Below are 11,897 nucleotides of genomic sequence, written 5' to 3'. Positions count from 1 at the left end.
TGTCTTTGTGTAAATAAAGCAGACAGAGGCAAGCTACTTTCTGACAAAAGCTTTGTTCACTTTCTTTGCAATGAGAGATCACAAACAAAATCAAAGATGTAGTTGAAAGCAGCCAAACCACAATAGGGCGTTGATGTAATCAGTGGCGATGACTGTACGAAAATCAATCTTCATTCATTATGACATGCTCCAAAGAATCTCAGTATTCGCTTTTTTTCTTATTTACATTCTTACAGAGAAAGTTCCATTAAGAAATGTATGGAAACATTATGCCAATTTCAAAGAAAGCTCCATTTCAGAGGCACTAATGCAACCCAGATGCAGTTGGTCCACAATAATCTTTTCCATTTCCTCTATTATAATTCCATCATATATTTTTCAACAGCAAGAACATGACCACCACACGTCAAAATAATCATCCCACTTCCAATCTAAATCTTATAATGAAATGTAACCCTGGCCCGACTGGTACTTAAAGGTTATAGTGGTCAAATTTGATCTGGAATAACAATTATGTCATTTGCGTGCTCTCCTGACCCTCCGGCAGCTCTAGGCTCTCACGTGGGCCGCCTTGTCTGCTTTTCCTTTTTAGAAAAACCCAGGAGCACTGAAAAGGAAACTTTTTTTCTTGAGGAGCACAAGCTTCTTGGGTATCAAGAAACGTATGTGGAACTATCAGTCATCTTCAAGGTCTTCAAGCCCTCAGGACCTCTGAAGAGTTTCAACATGTCAACCTCTAGAGGATGAAAGGTGGCCATTGATGATCATTAAATGAAGTGGTCCTCCAAGGTCACAGGACACCAACTCTTGCAGCGTCCCAGAACGGATGGTCTGGTCCTTGGCTCCGATCCAAGCCAGACCAACACAGACTCTAGGCGTTTCTCAATGTCAAGGATGCTTCCTTGGTTGGACTGATCCTTCCAAGTCACTTCCTTCAGAGGCTAGGTGAGACTCCTCTTTAGCATACGGAGAACACGTACAGTAAATGGAACAGGCTAGCAAGTGCACGGAATTGCGTCATTACGTCAGTGAAAAGGTCCGTTTGAATAACGCTATTTGGACAACTTAACTAGTTATTTATAAAAGAAATGCCGTTGACGGAACCAATTGTTAAATGACAGGTCCGGTTCAGTTAACCATTTGTATTTGTATAATTTACAATATCAATACGGTAGTAATTTATACTGGCATTTAAACGTCAAACTTTACTTATATTTACTACAAATGTTTGGTTACGTAAATAAAAACCGTTAACGCTCCGACTACGTTAACGTTCAACATTTTTGAATTTTTGAACTAACGTTAGATAGCAAAGCTGCGCGCATAGGATTGTGGGTGATTTGAGAGCGCGAAGAGTGCAAAGGATACACATATGCATCCTTTCCTGTGTATGGGATATTCTTCGAACGAAGGACTCAGTCCTTGGTTGAAATTCCGAGGATCCTCGACATTGGAACAGTCCTTCGACGGATGTCGATGACGTAGCATCCTCGAAATACTGGCTTCCGAGGATCCTTCCTTGACATTGAGAAACACCTTCTGTCTTCAGTCATTGCTGCATTGAATGAAAGAATAGGACAAACTGTGAACGATCACAAAGCTCTTCAATCAAATCTAATCCAATTTTACGTCAATGCTTCCCAGTGTCTCAAGTCGGCCAGACATCAGATTGTTCAACCACAGAGTTAACAGACGATTTCATGCAATACAGAAAGGTCTGCAAGAGTAACTTACCCAGTTCCTCACCCCGATCCCGTCCGTTCAGTAGTATCTCTAAGAGTTGCTCAGCTGCCTGAGCAACAGTCATGTACCTGGGAGGCTCGTAAATCTTTTGACCCCTGGAAAGAGAGAGGGTTGGTAAACTTTAAGGTGAGCAGATGTATCTGATGTCTTCCATTAATCTGGCTGCATCCTTGACAGTGTCGAAATTAGTTAATGCACAGGTTGCAGGTGGTCCCAGAACACTGAGCAAGTAGGTGACCATTAATGCAATTTACAATTGAGCTTTAAAGTTGAATACTCTGCATGCTTAAGGTACATTAGCTTTTAACGGACCATCGGTCTGTCTTTAATGGAATCAGTCAACTTAAGGAAGTTGGAGACATGCTTTGAATTTTTTGGGGGGCCATTTCCCCCTCCCTGCAGTGAAGGGCACCAACCTCCCTGGACAAACATCTGACTGTGATCAAAATCATGCAGCATATGGATATTCCATTTCCAAGTAATGGTATAGCAGTGCCAATAAATCTGGGAGACATTAACACACTTTCCAGCCTTAAACAGGGAGCACGCACCAGGCCCAATGCTCGTCTCCTTATAGCATACATAGTGGAACACTAAAACCCATTTGGGGTTTATGTGGATTGGATATAAAATTACACAAAGTGTGTGACCAAGGAGGGAGATAATTATAGGACACCACGGAGAGAGCAAAGAGTTAACAACCATCTTCTACGATGAAAAATAATTCAACACCAGTGAAAGTTTTTCAGAAAGACTTCAAGTTCAAGTATGAAAGCAGTTGATGAAGTTCACTTTTGCCGATAAACATATTTCTGAAGGCTTCAGAAGGGAAAATTAATTATACTGTGGCAGTTCTGGAAGTGGCCCAGGGAAGGTCCATGATAACATATCATGCGTCCAAGTCAAACAAGCGCCCACGGTTTTTACTTTTGTTACTTGCAGATTGCATATATGTTAACTCAATGTCTGCTGTAAACCACAAATCGACCCTCCTGGAAAAGCACCACAGACTAGATATAAATCAGCAGAACCCACTCAACCCCACAGAAAATCAGAAGTAGTAAGGGAGTCTTACCTCATTAAATTCTTCAAGGACTGCTCTTTGACTTTGATATCTGCGAAACAAGGGAGTTGTACAAAACAATAAGCTTGGGTTTTATAAACTAGGCCTCTCTGGATGTTAACGTCACATCATAAATGGTAGGTCGCCCCTCCATCCGGAGCTGCTGACCCCACTCAGTCTGGAGCGCCAGTACATTTTCACACTACACCTGAGAGGGCTTCATATTGAGAACAAAGACAAATGTACAAATCATGACCAGTCATGTTCTCACACCATTTCTACACTGAAAGCTTCTTCATTAACCTCAAAATGTTTATAAATAACGGACCAATCAGATGAGACTTCAAGCCTAGAATTCAGCTACAATAAAATAGGACAATTTCTTAGTTTCCTACTTTCTTTATAAACGGAAATATGATATCAACACTGACTTTGGATGAATTTTAGAAGGCCAAAGAAAATGTATGTAAATCTATACCTTTTTTTACGTAAAAGCTTTGCAAAAGATTTAAAACAGACAAAATCCATAATCAATTAATGTTTAAAAAACAGCAAATTTATACAAAACTCGTAATTATATTTGTTTAAAAACCCCAGCAAATTCATTATTAATGATATTACTGAAAGAAAGAAAAAACGGAACAAAAAACTGAAAATTAACAAATTCAAAATTAATTATTGATATTAGCAAAACAAAATCACTTTTATTTTTTTAGTTGGATAGAGAAAGATGTGGCTGGGGTAGCAGAGTACCGTATAAAAAAATTTCAAGTTGATGTGTAGACACTGTCAGACTTTTTGGAATTACATATCTCATTTTATTTTTGAATTAAATCTTAAAACACCAGCAAATAAATGAACTAATATTTGCCAGCTTGATGGATTGCCCACGTCTTGTTAGCAACGTTATGATGAATGGATGCAGTGTTTATTCCTTGTGTTTTGTCTGTGTGTGTGTGTGTGTGTGTGTGTGTGTGTGTGTGCTTTTGTTGTGTCTGCAGCTTATTGTATTAGATAAGCACTCTTGCGGCCAATGGTGGATGGGGAGGTGCCTGATGCCCGCCTTCCTCTGTTTGCTTTTGAATAATAAGGTTAATAACCCTGATCCCTCTCTTGCTCATTTTTGCCCTCGCTTTTGCTCTCTGACTTCTTAGCTGGAAAGCACCTGGGGACTCCCACCCCTCCCCCTCTGTCCCAACCCCTAACCAGTAGACTACTATTTTACCAACATTCATTACCAAAGCTGCCTTCCAACGGGAAATCCCACTGGTACTTTGGAAAACAGGGCTTTAAAACAGGAGTTGGCTGGAAATCTCCACGGCACACGGATATAAACATAAATTATTTGCGACGATCTGCCTTGGGGGGTACCAAAGCATTTGCAATGGTTCTAAGTTTAATGTGCGTCCCGAAGGGAAATGCCTATTTGACGGGACGTCAAAATACAGGGGTTGTCGCTTCTGGTTTTGACACATTCATAGTTACAATGACAGTTAGAGATGAAACAAATATACATGCATGGAAATTTGCTTGGGAAAAGAGCCAAGGGACCTGAGAACCAATTGTGATCAGACAGAAGGTTATATGATGTCATTAACAAAGACTCAAAGGAAGAGCTTACCCAGCAGGCACAGCGTGTGCAGGCCCATATCCCTGTACTTCTTGATCTTATCATAGAAGCTCGCAGGTCTCCATGTGTGCATCCAAAACATAATGGACACAGTCTTCCTGAAGTTGTACAGCTTATGAAGAAAATGCAATCACATTCATACTTATTCACACTAGATCTTATTTTGCATTGGTCAGTGTGTTCACGAGTAAACGGTTCTGTTTATCCACCGACAAGGTGCTTCCTGTTATGCAGTAAGCATGACATCATTCTGAACACTAGAGTGCCGCACAGCTGAGACAACAAAGTGACATTACAGCAAGCAGACTTGTTACCAGTTACTTCAGGTCCTACAGACCATCTGAAGAATGTATTAATGTGATATGAACAAACACATAGGGAGTGTTGAAGTACCAAGTCTAGGGGTGTCCAATCCTGCTCCTGGAGGGTCAGTGTTCTGTAGAGTGCAACTCTAGCACACATGCCTGGACGTTTCTAGTGAATCTGAAGACCTTGAGTAGCTGGTTCAAGGTGTGTTAAATTATGGTTGGAGCTAAACTCTGCAGGACAGTGACACTCCAGGAGCAGGTTAGGACACCCCTGACAAACTCCGTTAGGGAGTCCTAGATGAATGCCTTTTTGTTTATCTATAACAAATTCAGCAGTGGTGACTTAAAGGGGATGAAGAGAGTTTTTACGGGGCCCCTTAAACAAGATATTATATAAACATACTAATTTGCTCTCGCGTTTTAGTTACATCAAATAAAATTGAACTGAGGGAACAAGTGTAGACTTGATTTACCTTAACAAGGGAATGGTTAATTAAACAGTATTGATTAAAGAGATTAACATTTGATTAAATGCAAACAATATAACTGAAGCATGCCCACAAACCAATTAGTTATGGGAACACATTTTTAGTTCGTGTACATATCATCTATTTTTTCCTGAGTGTCATGTGCAGGGCTCTGCAGGTTTTTTGCATGCTGATAGTCTAAGAAAAGAAGATGTTTTGAAAAATGTAGTTTGAACAATGTTGTTTTGGACCCCACTGACTGACTTTCATCGTTTGAACAAAAAGAGTTAAAATATCTTGAAGAAGAATGGACGTCAGTCAGTTTTGGAATGACACATGGACAGAAGTTTCGTTTCAGGGAAGTCGTGGTCTAGCGGTTGTGGGTTCAAATCTCGGGCCGGCAATCATGACTTGAGGTGCACTTGAGCAAGGCATCGAACCCCCAACTGCTCCCCGGGTGCTGCAACATAAATGCTGCCACTGCTCTGTGTGTGTGCACTTTGGATGGGTTAAATGAAGAGCACGGATTCTGAGTATGGGTCACCATACTTGGCTAAATGTCATGTCACTTTTCTGTGTGAAAGATCCATTTAAAGTTGGCACGAAATGAAAATTCACCTTACCTATCTCTAAATGCAAGCTGATCTTATTATTACCAATTGATTCATGCTATTTTTTATAAAAAAAATGTCACAATTCAATCTTCCGGTGAAATTACAGATTTCTCTTAAGTGATATATGCCGTATTTCTCCAATCATTTAGTCTGTTTAAACACCACCCTTTCTTACAATCTCCCGCAAGTTCCCATGCTACTTTTTTTGCTAATCCATTTCACTCGGGTGTATTGGTGCGTTCAAGTCCTCCTGGGAAGTTCGTACGCATGAGGTGGGAAGTCGTGCTTATGAAGGCATGTGCGTTCAAGTCACTTTCAACGGAGAAAGATGGCGGTGTACTTTCTCTTAATTAATAATACAAAAATACAGCAATGTTCTTAAACTCTTGTTCTAGAAAAGTAGAATAAAGAAATGTCCATTAGGTATACTTCATTTTTAATGTTTTAAATTAATTTAGGAAGCCATTGCCAACTTTATTGTTACAAGTTGCATTGTTATATTATAATGGCATCATATTATGCGTCATTGATTAACTTACTGCGCTGTAAATAGAAAAGCCTGACAATATCACAGCTAAATACCTTTAAGTATTGTGTATTCCGCCATGTTAATCACTGACACGCCCCCCAACTCGTACAGATCGGGGCTTAAAGAAAATCCCGAGCTCCCCCACTGGTATTTACGATATTGTGTTGGCTTTCATGTGCATTCAACTCGTAAATACGATCTATACGAGATGACTTGAACGCACCATATGTCACAATGTGGAAGAAAATAGCTGTCGCTACGTTAATTTCATCGCAACATTTAAGATCGTCATTCCGAATTCATGACCTAGTAAGAAGAGATGCAGAGCAAAACCAAACCTTCTCATACAATCATTTGACTTTGGAAACAAAACAAAATCACATGTTTTTGGTAACAAAAACAACACACCACTGGGTGTAGAAAGTCTCGAGTCATTCTTTTTTGTGGCATCCCTGGTTGTTGATTGCTTCTAATTAGTGTGTCATGATCTACACCCAAACAGTAACTGCAAAGTGTGTGTTATCCTTCCAGATCCCTCTGTGGCTGAGAGCAGCAGCTGCAGTAGATGATTTAGGACCTTCTTTTCCTACCTAAATAATATCCTTTAGAAATGGCACTGCTGATCTCAGATCATCTGAAGATGCCTATCGTGAGCTTAGGGCGGCATCTGGGGCCTCTTGGTACATAAAGCTGCCCTGACAGGTCAATACAGGGGGCTGTTATTGATGGCCAGTTGCCTTCGTTGATAGACTCCGCTGGGACGCCTACGACACAAAGGCTGTAATGTCATTTGATTGTTTTCACGAGAGACTGGGAACGAATGACACACGATAGCGAAGTACGTTCTCTGGAAAGTATATGTTGACAATGACACCATAGGGAAGCACTGAGTTAATGTGCGGCAGCATTACTGAATTTTCTGCCAAATTTTGGGAGCAAATATGGTCTAGTGTAGCGATGTGTGAAAGCACAACTGGCACAGAAGTCACTTTCAAACAAAACTGCTTTCTATTGGTCAAAGTGGCGAAACTGCATGACCAATTTGGAAAAATTTTCGCCATTTGTAACATTCCCAATCTCTATTGACTGGATTTCGCCCGCAACTTTTATCCTTACCTGCAATCCACAGCAGCCCCACCGCATTCATGATGGAAGCGTTGTGAATAACGCCATACTGAATCCCATCATTCAATGCTCACAGAACCAGGTCAATGTGGGTCGTAGCTCTGGAGAAAAGAAACGGAGGTTCTTTCGTTCTTGAATATATCATTAAACTTGATTAAACCCACAGATTCTGAAGTGCATGAAAATGAGGAGTCAGACCCACGTCCCCCATCCACTATGTGGGTTTCAGTGGTTTGGCTGAAAAAACGCTGGAGCCAAACACCATGCAAAGCTCAACCGTGACTAGAAGCTGCCGAGACGGGAAAGTGCGGTGTAATTAGTTCATCTCTTCTGGAGCGTTTCCACAGTACCCATGCCTCAGACGTCCACGTCTGGTAAGACCCATAATGCTGCACCCCAGAGCTCTAGTTCTTAACCACTCTGTGGTTCTTCAGGCACTAATATCCTGAATAATAGGAAACATTTCCATTATTTATCTTCTGTTGGGCTGTAGAAAGTGTTTTTCCCCTTACACTTATGGTTTAAAGGGAAACTTATTTTGAGGAGTGCATGCTTTCAAGTGCACTTAATTGTTTTTGTGGGCATTATCTTATCTTCTTAGCCAAATAAGTTATAAGATAACATTTTCTCCAATTTCTCATATCATTTTTTCTTTATTCCTAATGAAATCTGACTCAGATAGGCCAGTGATAAAGCTTTCCAATGCATCTCTGTATGTGTGGATTTAGATTTTTTCTGATGAGTCATTGCACTTGTGGGATTGTGGCATAAGTGAAGGCAAGTTATGGGTGAGTCAAAACAATGGCAACATATGAGGTGCATCATATGACAAATATGCATAGAAACCTCATATATGAAAGTTGACAAACTATACTGTTGATGGTTAATCCTCATTGACGGATATCTTAGTTCAGGACAAGTTTGCAGTTATAGTCACACATGGAATAAATCTGACTTTAATAGCAGAGACTGGCTGTAGATCTTGAAGTAGTTAGTTAGTCTTGCCCAAAAGGATAACCAACCACTAGAAACGCAACGTCACTGACATCACACAGGTTCGTTACCAGGTAGGGCAGAGACTAGAAGGTATTAATGTACACATGTTTATTAGGTTTACAATAATCAGAACACTTAATACTAAAAATATACTTACCCAATCTGCCACATATATATATTGTGTTTAGACATTTTCAGTTGTTTTGGCACATATTTAGGTTATTGTGTCTTTGCGTGACTTATAATCGCCACACAGCTCACAAAACATTGGTTTAGAATGAAGTCTGGGCATTTAATGGGTAAACTCTCATTAACCTTAAAACAACATGTGCAGCCTTTACACAAGTACAGCCGTATTGTGTAATTCACAATGTACTATACTGTTTGCTGTTTATTTACTCTGTAAAGCCGTCAGTTTCACCCTCAAATTGCAGAGAAACTTTACGATGATAAATGTGCTCACAGTCTTATCCCAAACACCACAGAATGCAGCTTTTCATGACTTTCTGTTTTGTTGATTTATGACTTTTGCAGCTTTCTCATAGGCCTCAACTATGACTTCTAATGTGTGTCGAGATACATCCATTGTACTTAATAACCACGGTTTAGCTGACCTTGAGCTTGACCTGGTTTATTTGTAGGTTAATATGCTGTGAATAAGGGTGAAGACCTTTTGTTACCCACAGCTGATACCTGTAATGAATGAACACAAAGTGCAGTCAAAGGTCCTTAATCTAAATATAAGGCTTACAAGATCTTAAAGCTCATAGACCATCTGGGCTCCACCACCAGTGAACTTGTAATGTGAAGCCAAACAAAGACATTTCTGGTTTTTCGGGTTGTTATGTGTTGGTTTGGCTGACACATAATTATTGAAATCTATTTGCTTTATTTGGGAGAGTAAAGTAGAGTGGGCAAGTCGCTCGGAGGCCATCTTGGTCATGCTCCTCGACAGCTATTTTCAAGCACAGCTCCTAAAAGAAAGTTTATATGGGTAATGCAAAGGTTTTGTTAGTCAAAACAAGCACTTTGTGACTGAACGCTTTCAAAAGAGGGACGCAAAGGTTTTCGGTGTAATGCAAAACATTTTTGAGTGATCGCCATTTTTTTGGGTATAGCATAAATTATTATTGAGAGCAAAGTTTCTCAGTGGAATGCAAAGGTTTTGCAAGCAAATGCAGAGTTTTGTGGTATTTCCTGGGGTACGCAAAGGTTTTACACATGAACCCAAAGGTTTTCGTTGGAACACAAACATTTTTAGAGCAAGCACAAATATTTAGCGAATAAACCCACATTTGGGGGGGGGGGGGTTTGGCGCAAGCATTATTTTCAGGGGAAAGCTACAATTTCATGAGCAAATGTGTTTTTGCAAGAGAACACAAGGGTTTTGCAGGGAACGAAAGAAGTTTTGCAAAGAAACACGTCTTTCTTTAAGCTACACAAACATTTTTTGAAAAATTTTTCAGATTTTTTACACCATGTCACTTTAGGTTCTACATTTTACTTTTTATTTTTATATATATATATATAACATCTTAGAGTAGTGTAAATAGTAAATAGAGATAGAAAATAAGTTTAAATATGTATGTATATTTGTATATATATATATATATATATATATATATATATATATATATATATATTAGTACTACAAAAGCAAGTACTATGAGTAAGTTCTTTTGTCATACTGTATAGAGGTGCATTGTCATTTTTCTGCATACTGAGCTCTCGTTCTCTTGTCTAAAGTTGCAGACGAGGCGTTGTTGTTTACCTCAACTCCGACTGATGTGTTAAGCAGATTTCAGGCCGAGGTGTGTGTGAAAATGTATGACTCGTCTCGAGGCCTCTCCAGTGGAGATTCCTCACCATTTGTAAAGTGCAGAATGGACTCCGTCAGTCTGCATTGTGCCAGGCAGAATGGGTTTAGTGGAGGTTTGTTTGGATCCGGTGCTGTCCATTCCACTGCCAGCGCTGCTCGCTGCCTCCTAGCGGGTTGCCACGGCAACCGGACCAGGCCAGCATCTGAAAACAATTTGGATCTTAATGAGAATTTACTTTGCGCGAATGGTGGGAAAATTGGGGGTGGGAGAGTGCGAGCAAAAGCCGGGGTGTGCGGGGGTTGAAGGAAGGAAGCAATGAGTCGCCTGGATCTTGCATACTTGTCATATTTCTCAGTAAGACAAACTGGAGAACTGTCCTGATTTTTATCAAGGGGTTTTGTCTCATTTATAATCTTTAAGATGTGTTAGTGATGAAGTTAGTTTCCGATCCTGAGTAGTAAACAGCTCGTTTCTCATCCACTCATTTCTAAATGCAGTGTTATGTAGTGCATCTCTGGATGTCTTGTGTGTGTATGAGGGGCATTCAGCTCTCCGATAAATGGGAAGGATGCCAGATTCTACTGGGATCCCCCCTTTGTACCCGTCTCCCTTTTCCCTGGTTTTGTTTGGGCCTAGTCAGCCAGTAGCAAATTGTCCCAGCAGAAAGGGCCAATCTGGTTGGACTGTGGCGAGAGAGAGGGTCCTTACAAAAAAGTTTGTTGTGGCCAGGGTCTGCCCAGACCACCTCAGAGGACCTGGTGCCGCTAGAGGACCAGGGAGAAGGTTGAGACAGGCGTGAAGGGGAAGGAAATCAAGGTTTCTTTGGATCAATAAGTTTGAGCGCAGCTGTGACTCCTGATTTTGTTTTGGTGGGATCTAGTTGGGTGAATGTCACAAAAACATGTCCGGGTCACATTTTCCCCCAAATCAAGAGAAAGTTTGAAATTATGTAAGTTATATATATATATATATATATATATATATATATATATATACACATACATATATATGTGTTTGTGTGTATGTATGTATATGTCTGTATGTTATTTAAAATTGCATGCATGTATACATTTTTTTTAATATAAAATGTAATTAATTATTTATGATGATAATAATAACTTTAAAATATAATATTTCTAATTTTGCATACAGTGGGACTAAAGGTTGTAATTAATACAAAAGGTGGTTCAACAAAACACATTGGGTTTTTTTATTTTATTTTTTATATGCTGACATGTTGGTGTTATATCTTTCATTTGGATGTTATAATTTCCACTGAATAAATACAGTTAGCTTTCAGGCTGTAAAGCAACAAAATGTGATTATTTTAAAGGAGGGTGATTCTTTTCTATACCCTCTCTGTATGTGTACGTATAAATTTGCTTAAATTCACTAGAAAAGAAATCTAAATGGACATCTTTAAGGCAATTGTTGACAAACAGTAAGAGTTTAAAATGAATGTGAATGGATCATTTACTCTTGGAAGAATTTTTCGTTTATAATGCGCCCTCTCACTTTTGATTGTGGACTTTAGATTCTAACTGAGCACAGTTTGAGACATTAAGAAACCTTTTAAAACTCTAAAGGATACAAATATCTAAA

The 11,897-nt window shown here is 39.6% G+C and overlaps 1 protein-coding gene and 1 pseudogene across 2 annotated transcripts in view; one reads left to right on the top strand and one right to left on the bottom strand.

Moving 5' to 3' along the window:
- LOC113064841 (zinc finger and BTB domain-containing protein 37-like) overlaps positions 1-11,897 on the top strand; it is a 123,175-nt gene that overhangs the window by 70,105 nt on the left and 41,173 nt on the right. The gene's annotated exons all lie outside the window — the stretch shown is intronic.
- LOC113064535 (diphthine methyl ester synthase-like) lies at positions 654-9,061 on the bottom strand (annotated as a pseudogene).

The sequence above is a fragment of the Carassius auratus genome, chromosome 47 (genome assembly GCF_003368295.1).
Source record: "Carassius auratus strain Wakin chromosome 47, ASM336829v1, whole genome shotgun sequence".
Classification (NCBI taxonomy): domain Eukaryota; kingdom Metazoa; phylum Chordata; class Actinopteri; order Cypriniformes; family Cyprinidae; genus Carassius; species Carassius auratus.
The sequence above is the reverse complement of the archived record's forward strand: the minus strand, read 5'-3'. Positions and strand labels throughout refer to the sequence as shown.